The sequence below is a fragment of the Myxine glutinosa genome, chromosome 6, assembly GCF_964187855.1.
Source record: "Myxine glutinosa chromosome 6, kmMyxGlut1.1, whole genome shotgun sequence".
In the NCBI taxonomy this organism is placed as follows: domain Eukaryota; kingdom Metazoa; phylum Chordata; class Myxini; order Myxiniformes; family Myxinidae; genus Myxine; species Myxine glutinosa.
Genome location: NC_136266.1, coordinates 163,473,692 through 163,483,423, shown reverse-complemented (window position 1 = coordinate 163,483,423; position 9,732 = coordinate 163,473,692). Strand labels below are relative to the sequence as shown.

The 9,732-nt window shown below is 48.7% G+C and overlaps 1 protein-coding gene across 3 annotated transcripts in view; it reads right to left on the bottom strand.

Annotated features, from left to right (window-relative positions):
• The window catches only part of LOC137429491 (spermatid perinuclear RNA-binding protein), a 109,368-nt gene that overhangs the window by 78,712 nt on the left and 20,924 nt on the right, over positions 1-9,732 (bottom strand). The gene's annotated exons all lie outside the window — the stretch shown is intronic.

Below are 9,732 nucleotides of genomic sequence, written 5' to 3'. Positions count from 1 at the left end.
TCATAATTACCAAGTTTGGTGAATTTCTGCCCAACAGATTAGGAGGAGGTAGCGTGATGGGACAGACAAACAAAGACAGACGGACACCGAGTACAATAGTGTATATGTGTATCCAGATCATATTTGGTGGTGTTAATGACATTGTTACTAGGTAATATTAGTTGCAGTCATGGCCAAAAATATTGGCACCCTTGCACTTTTTTCAAATAATCCACAATTTCTTCCAGAAAAATTTTGAAATTAAAGAATCTTTAGGTATCCACAAATGTATTTCTTTGGAATACAGTGGAACAAAACATAAAAGCTGAAAAAATTACTAAATCTTAGCTTATTCCACATAGAAATAATAAAATGGGCCAGACAATATTATTGGCACCTTTTAGAAGTTGTTAGAAATATTAAGATTTCAAGCAGGTGATTCTCCTGTACTTTGGAATGAAAGTCACCTGTGAAAATCACCAGGTGCCTGCAATATAAAAATCACTCATTCAACCAGTTTGAATAGAGAAAAGGAGTCATTCTGCTGTTTTGTGTCACTGTGTGTACCTCAATGAGCATGGAGAAAAGAAAGAAAACCAGAGAATTGTCTGAGGAGGTCAGACACAAGATTGTTGCCAAGCATGGACAATCTCAAGGCTACAAGTCCATCTCCAGAGACCTTTATGTTCCCATGTCCACTGTATGCAATGTTATCAAGAAATTTAAGGCCCATGGCACTCTAGCCAACCTCGCTGGACGTGGCACCAAGAGAAAACTTGATCGTAGATTGCAGCGAAGGATTGTTGGAGAAAAATGGTGGAGAAAGCACCTCAATCAACTGCCAAACAGATTCAAGCTGACCTTCAGACACCAGGTACGACAGTTTCAACTCGCACCATCCGTTGCCAACTCAATGAAAGGGGGTTCTATGGTAGGAGACACAGGAGGACCCCACTGCTGAGAGAGGGAGACACAAGAAAGCCCAACAAAATACACCTGAACAAGCCAAACTCCTACTGTGGACAGATGAGACCAAATTAGAGCTTTTTGGGAAAGCACATCATCTCTATGTTTACAGAAAACAAAATGAAGCCGTCAAAGAAAGGATCACCTTCCCTACAGTCAAACATGGAGGTTCAGTGATGTTTTGGGGTTGCTGTGCTGCCTCTGGCACTGGATGCCTTGAATGTGTGCATGGCATCATGAAATCAGGAGATATACACTACCGGTCAAAAGTTTTAGAACACCTCAATTTTTCCAGTTTTATTTGAAATTTATGCAGTTTAATGTCTCATTGAATGAATGAATGAATGTCTCATGAAATGAAAGTTTAATGTCTCAATGTACTCTGAAATTAAGCATAGAACAAACAATAAATTGGAGATAAAAAAGAAATCATAGAATCATTTTGTTTAACAAAATTTAATTTAAATTTTAGACTCAGCAAAGTAGCCACCTTTTGCAGATATAACCACCGAACATATATATAGAAATATATATAGAAATATATATAGAAATATATATATATATATATATATATATATGGAAATATATATATATATATCGAAATATATATATATATATATATGGAAATATATATATATATATATGGAAATATATTGTTGCGGATATGGGATTTGGCCTCCATCCATATCCGCTTGTAAATATTCCCCTATTTCCCCAATACTCCCCAACTATCCCCAATCCCCCATTCCCTAGTCCCATTGTCTGTAAACAACACTCTGTAGAACCGACCTTCCCCTTTTTCCCCCATTAAATGTCGTGCCCAGGTTCACCGCATCTCACGTAGACAACTATAGGACATCTTGCGAGTTATTCTTAGTCTATGTCAGTTAAGGACTCGTTTCCATTAATTCTGACTCTTCGTTGCACCAGAATGTGATTGTATGGCACCAGTAGTAAGTTTAGGACCTCCCAATACCTCCCCACAATCTCATCTCCGCATCCTCCCATCATCTCATGAAACAACAACACCAACAACAACAACAGCGGCGCGGGGAGTGCGCGTCCTCACTCCGGCTTGGTTAGCCGCCATTGACCATGTGCTCTGACGGGGTTACCACACAGGGGCTGACTGTCAGCTCCTCGTCAAGGGCGGAGCCCGGTAACCCCCCCGCACCCAATAAGAAGCGGCGGACCGATTCCATCTGGGGCGGAGCTAACGAGCCGAGGGCGTGTCACTCCCCGCTGGATATACGCAGCCACTTACCGGAGGTGACGTCAGATGCGCCCCCAGCTTGGAGAGAGAAGTCGCCACCTCCAAGCGCTGGATACCTCCCGCCTCTTTGGACCGGACCGGGTCGATTCTGCCCCTGAGCCAAGGTGCACCTTGAGCCATCGACTACCTGCCCCTCCTTGCCATCAATCCCTGTGTGAGTCAGTCTTGTCCCGTTTATCTGTGGTCTGTCGGGGCTAAGATAAGACCGTGTTTAAGTGCCCACCTTTCTGTGCTGTACCTCTTGTGCGTGTAATCTAAACGTTCTGCAAACCCATATTATAACCTCCTCCGGAGGTCTTGAGAACTGTACCCCTGGTGTCGTGTCATTTATCCCAGCCGTTGTGTCCTTTCCTTCATTGATTTAGCATAGCGCGATTCGGCCAACGTTCGAGTGTAATCGGGTAACTTGTGCGAACACGGCGGCTATTCCGCTCGGCCCAGCATAACATCTCAATAAGTCGTGTCTGTAACAATTGGTTGTCAGGAGTTGGATTCGGACCTGGGACTAAATTTGTTAGGCCCAAATTTTGGAACACCAATTGTACTATTAGAGTAACAATTGGTGTCGGGAAGTGGGATCGGTCCCGGAGCGCGTTTCACGCGCTCGAAATTATAACGGCGAAATTTAATTGTGTTTTACAAAAAAAATAAAAACCCGAATTTTGAAAGTCGCGCTATGGCAGACCAAGACGGCTGGGTTCCGGTAGAGGAGAGTGAGGCAGGGTCGATGGAGGACCAAAATGAGGGACATGAGGAGAGCGAAGCAGTGAGGGTGGCAGGTTCGCAAAATAGCGTCGTCGCGCACGAGGTTACGGGCGCGCAAAATGGCGCCTCGCACATGGCCACGGCGACCACGCCCGCGACCGTGGTAGCGCCGCTGGTAGACTTGAACCTTTTTTTTATACGAATGAAGGCCCTTATGGACAAGAATAATAAAGAAATGGAAAACAGAATGAGGGGGGCCCTTATGGGGCAAATGGGGGTAATGGGGAACCGGATGGATGCTCAGGGTGAGCGATTGGAAAACCAAATGGGGGTAATGGGAAACCAAATGGGGGTAATGAGGGACGAAGCGAGGGGTACCGGTGAGAAGTTAGACAATAATTTTGAGGGGTTAGACAACGGGATAAAAGAGGTAAAGAATGGGTTAACGGGGGTGGAAATAGAATGGCTGCCCAGGAGAATCAGTTAGAGGGGGTAAAAAATGGGTTAATGGGGTTAGAAAACAGTATGGAAGGCAAATTGAGGGACATGAGGGACCAAGCGGAAAGGGAAGTTAAAAAAATGGGGCAGCAGATAGAGGGGGTCAGAATGGGGGTAGAAACCAAACTGGATGCTCACAGGGAGGAAATGGAGCAGATGAGGGTGGCATCTGGGCAGGAGATGCAAGTGATGGGAGAAGAGATCAGAAGAGGGGTGAGTGAGGAGGTCGGAGGAGTGCGCGAGGAGGTGAGGCACTGTAAGGAGCACATGGAGAAGGAGGTGAGAAAGGGGACTGTAAAGTTACAAGGGGGCATAGAGGACCTGACGCAGGAGGTGGAACAGCTGACGGAGGGACAAAAAGGACTAACGGAGCAGGTTCAAAGGAACACTGCGGTATTAGGAGGGTTAAAGGCGACACAGAAAGAACTAAAAGATGACTTAATAGCGACGAAGAGGGAATGTCAGATGGTACGTGAGGGACTGACAACGAGGTTGGACGAGGTGACAGAGGTAATGGAGACGAAGGACCAGCAGGTGAGGACGCACATGGAAACGGTCAAGGTAGCCTTAGAGGACGAGCTTGAGGAGACGTACCGGGAAATAGAAGAGGTGAAGCAGAAATTAGAAGAAGTGGAAGAAGGGGTGAGCGAAATTAAGAAGCGACGGAGAGGGGATAAGAAAGAGATAAAAGAGGAGATAAAAGAATTGGTCCAAAGTCTGTGTTTGGATCGTGATGATGTGCTCATTAACCGGATGAGGGATTCGCAGGTGATGGAGGAGAAGCGAAGAGGAAGAGGACCCGGTGTAAGTGGTGACCAATATGGTCGTGCGTATGATGCGCCAGGTGATTTAATGAGCTTGGGGGTCGAGATGGACCCGGGTGTTCGTGAGAGGCCGTTGGTGAAGTGTGCGACAGGTCTGGTGTGCGAAAAAGGAGGTGTGCGAGAAAGTCCGACTCTGGGGTGTGTGAGGAAAAAGTGCGTGCCAAGGAGTGAGGGTGCTGGCGAGAGTGAGTCGGTCGTAGCGCGTGTGCGAGGGAGCACATGGAAGCGCGGTGTGGTAAGTGTTACAGAGGGTGTGACGGGAGAGTGTGCGCAAGAGTGTGCGCGAGAAAGGTGTGTGACGGACAGGTGCATGGGGAAAGAGTGCGCTGTCAAAGGCAAGGAAGAATGCATGCCTGTGGTGAGTGTTACAGAGGGTGTGACGGGAGAGTGTGCGCAAGAGTGTGCGCGAGAAAGGTGTGTAACGGACAGGTGCATGGGGAAAGAGTGCGCTGTCGGGAGTAAGGGTGAGTGCGCTGTCAAGAGTGGAGGTGAGAGTAGTACGAGTGACACGGAGCGTGAGTTGGTGGTGACAGGTGAGAAAGGAAGCACACCTGGAATGGTAGAGAGTGAGTGGGAATGCACGCTGGAATTGGTAGTGAGGCACGTGGTTGGGTGTGCGAGTGAGAGCACACCTGTGATTGTCACAGAGGAGGTGACCGCGGAGGGGGCGCGAAGAGGTGTGTTGGTGAGGTGTGCGAGCGACGAATGTGTGCCAAGGTGTTCGGTAGTCAGGTGTGTGACCAAGTCGTTGAGCGGAATGAGGGTACCTGGGTGTGTAAGGAAAGGTATGAGCAAGCAAGGGGTAGCGTATGCATGTAAGCGTCCAGGTGAAGCATCGACGGTAACCGGTTTAGCAGTTAGAGCGACTTATAGCCGAATCGGGCCCTCGGTGCGTGCTGGGCCTCGCTTTGAACGGCCGCGTCCGTGCTCCACTAGGCGGAGCGGTAGGAAGGGTCGTCATGGCGACCACTTTTTGTTGAGGCATTCCGGCAGGTCGAGATCGAGCCATGGGATGGCTCCGTGCCGAGAGGGTGCGTGGGATCTCGGCCCGGGTAAACCTCCTTCCCTGCACCGAATGCGGGACGTATCCAGCCGCTGGCACCAAACAACCCACATTCATGGCTTGGCTGTACGAAGCCGGGCTTTGGACAGGAATTGGCGCACCGAGAGGCATTAGTGAGTAGACTGTGTGATGAGGTTAGTGTTTTGGCCCCGAAATTAGAAAAAAACAAAATTTGATGATTGGCAAAGGATTGGCAGTAATGATTGGCAGATTATGAGTAGTGATTGGCAAATTTTTGATTTGTTGAAATTTGATGTGCAAAATTGGTAGTGGGAGATGCCCGATGTGGTGGGATGGCAACTCTGTCATCCCTCACAAAAGTGGGGCAAATGCGCAATAGCTTATGGGGTGTATGGCAGTGAAAACTAGCCCGGGTTGGTTAGGATATTGATAGGGATCTAGCGAAGATGACAGTAGGTAACGTTAAGATTAGTTAGTGACTGATACCTGTAGTGGGGACGTAGGTAGATTAGTGTGGATGATAATGACGTGGGAGCGCAATAGTTTAAAGGGACGACTGGGAAGCGCAAGTTTCAGAGGGGAGTAGTTAGATGAGATGAGGCTGTGTGAGAACTGGACAGGTGTGTGGAGCAGTGTATGAGTAGTGAGTGTGTGGATCAGCGCGAATGCGCTTGGGGAGAGAAGGGTGCAGGTGGCACCAGGTGTGAGAGCACAGGTGTGCAAGTACAGGTGTGTGGAATATATGGAGCAGAGAATGAGTGGTGTGGAGAGAGTTGGAGTAAGTGGTACGGAGTGGTGTGCATGGTGCGAAGGTGTGGATGGGGGAAGAGTGGACCCCTTTCACGAGTACCCGGGGCGGGTAGTGTAAGTGTTAGGTAGAGGGTATAGGTAAATTGTGGTTGGATATTGGCATTTGTGGTGCGGTTGCAGAATGGTATTGTGGATGGGTGCATTAGTGTTGTGGAAATGGCTGGGCGTGTAGCCTGTTAGTGTGTGTCGTTGGTTGGGCACTCCACCACTGTGAGGATGTCGGCCAGGTGAGGCCGCAGGTGGGCTCTGGGAGCCGTTAGTGTCAGTGGGGCCCGAGGATCCGGAGGACGGACCCGGGTAGCCCAGTGCCAGAGAGGGCACTGAGTGGGGAGAGCGCCAGAGGGCCTTCCCCAGGTAGTTAGGTTAGGGTAAGGAGCAGGTAAGCTCGGAGGCAACTGCAGTGGTGGAGGTGTGCAGGTGGGTAGACCTGCGGGGGAGAGCTACACGTCGCGGCCCAGAAATTGTGCGAGGGCACCGGGAGATGAATCGGGGGAGTGAGACCCCAAATTGAAAAGCACCACAGTTTGGTCAATGGGAATTGGTTTTTAGAACCCATAGTGTAAGAGGGCCAATGGTTTGGCAGGAGAAAGACCCCGGGTAATGTAAAGTTGTTAAAGTCATTTAGGAAATAGTTAGGATTGATGAACCTGTCGCACCATACGCAGCCACTTACCTGTGGTGATGATGACTCCACACCTGTGTTTTCTTTGTTCTGTGTGCAGGAAAGGAGAATTGCTGTTGGATTTGTGAGACGCATCACGACGTGGATGAGACATTTGGGTGATTCCATCTCTCCCTCCCTAGGAGGGACTGATGATGAATTGGTGATGGCAAATTATGATGTTGAGTTGGAGATGGCAAATTTTGATGAGAGTTGAAAATGGCAAATTTGATTGGTTAGGAGGGAGAGAAGACGAATTTGGTTTATGGGAGGAACGGGGAAGACAGTAGGGACGTTTGTTGATTTGTAAAGTAGATGTTTATGGGTAGTGTTGTGTTTTGTGGATACAGTAAGGGGTAAGGGAGGGGCAATGTAGGTTACCTGGTGGGGGGAGGGGCGTACGGTAGGAACGTACCTATCTCACCTGGTTCCCATGTGCCCCTAGTGTGCATTACCTAATGTTGCGTGCACTTTTGCGCCCTTACCACCTTACTCACTTGTCCTCTTCTTTTGTCTCCCACCTCCGAGGATCTGGCTTTGGGGCAGAGAGAGAGGAGAGAGAGGTGCTGGCTCCGCAGTTGTGGGCCTGCACTTTCGCTGCTTGCTGCCGGGATCGATACACCATATGGACCGCAATGTTTGTGGCCGCCCACCATGGACTGCAGTTCTCTTGCGGGCAAGCACCACCCGTGGATGGACCTATGGGTCAACGTGGCACCTATGCCATACAGGTGAACCACTTTTAGTTGGCCCCCTGACGGCCACAATACAGAAATGGACGCGGTTGGCGCCTTTCTTTATTTTTGAAAGAAGCCAGAAGGCCAAGTGCACCACATGAAGGCAAGACCAGCGGCAGAACATCGGCCGGCTGCGACACCACCGGTGATTGTTGAACACTTTATTGGTGCACCGGATGGTGCTGACTGTACATGATGGGGTGGTGCTTTTGGTGCTTGGATGGGGTGCTCTGCACATTATTAAAGGCCGTAAGGCCACAGAGCACTCGTGGGTTGGTGTATCGATGCTGGCATGCGTGCTCTCTCTATGCATAACATCTGCATGTGTTCCTCCAAAAACAGGTCCTGGATCGTAGTGTAAATATCAGTGTAGTCTTGTGTAAATAATGCTCCCTACCGGCTGTATGTTTAGTTTGAGAATTCTTTCCGCGATTCGGTTATCCTGTGGGTGTGTTTCTGTGAGGAGAAGGGTGCAACGTCGCAGGGGGACATATTTACTCATTTGTGAACATCTGTAAAACTGTCGCACTCAGGGTAGAGTTAATAGTAGAGGGAACTACATCTGAGTGCCACACTAAAGTAGGTAAAAATTTATCGGGTCGGGACGCCCCGAGGTACAGAAGGGTGCAATGTTGCGGATATGGGATTTGGCCTCCATCCATATCCGCTTGTAAATATTCCCCTATTTCCCCAATACTCCCCAACTATCCCCAATCCCCCATTCCCTAGTCCCATTGTCTGTAAACAACACTCTGTCGAACCGACCTTCCCCTTTTTCCCCCATTAAATGTCGTGCCCAGGTTCACCGCATCTCACGTAGACAACTATAGGACATCTTGCTAGTTATTCTTAGTCTATGTCAGTTAAGGACTCGTTTCCATTAATTCTGACTTCGTTGCACCAGAATGTGATTGTATGGCACCAGTAGTAAGTTTAGGACCTCCCAATACCTCCCCACAATCTCATCTCCGCATCCTCCCATCATCTCATGAAACAACAACACCAACAACAACAACAGCGGCGCGGGGAGTGCGCGTCCTCACTCCGGCTTGGTTAGCCGCCATTTACCATGTGCTCCGACGGGGTTACCACACAGGGGCTGACTGTCAGCTCCTCGTCAAGGGCGGAGCCCGGTAACCCCCCCGCACCCAATAAGAAGCGGCGGACCGATTCCATCTGGGGCGGAGCTAACGAGCCGAGGGCGTGTCACTCCCCGCTGGATATACGCAGCCACTTACCGGAGGTGACGTCAGATGCGCCCCCAGCTTGGAGAGAGAAGTCGCCACCTCCAAGCGCTGGATACCTCCCGCCTCTTTGGACTGGACCGGGTCGATTCTGCCCCTGAGCCAAGGTGCACCTTGAGCCATCGACTACCTGCCCCTCCTTGCCATCAATCCCTGTGTGAGTCAGTCTTGTCCCGTTTATCTGTGGTCTGTCGGGGCTAAGATAAGACCGTGTTTAAGTGCCCACCTTTCTGTGCTGTACCTCTCGTGCGTGTAATCTAAACGTTCTGCAAACCCATATTATAACCTCCTCCGGAGGTCTTGAGAACTGTACCCCTGGTGTCGTGTCATTTAACCCAGCCGTTGTGTCCTTTCCTTCATTGATTTAGCATAGCGCGATTCGGCCAACGTTCGAGTGTAATCGGGTAACTTGTGCGAACACGGCGGCCATTCCGCTCGGCCCAGCATAACATCTCAATAAGTCGTGTCCGTAACAATATATATATATATATATGGAAATATATATATATATATATGGAAATATATATATATATATATATATATATATATATATATATATATATATATATATATATATATATATATATATATATATATATATATATATATATATATATATATATAGATACAGTGAAACCTTGACTTACGAGTGCACCAACTTACGAGTTTTCCGAGATACGAGCCGTCGCTCGGGCGGTTTTTTGCTTTGAGATGCGAGCCGAGATCTGAGTTACGAGCTTACGCCACCTGCCACTAGGTGGCCCAACGAGCGTTCCGGTCACGTGGTTATCTTGCCGCGCAAGCATCTCTGCCGTATATCGCTGCTGCTTTGTTTTCGCATGTTGGTTATTTTGGAAAATTTCTTAGTTTTAACCATGGGTCCTAAGAAATTGAGTGCCAAGGGCAGTCCTGAGAAGAAGAAGAGGATGATGTGCTTGGATATAAAACACGCAATCGTCGAAAAACATGAGCGAGGTGTGCGTGTTGTCGACTTGGCGAGGCAGTACGATC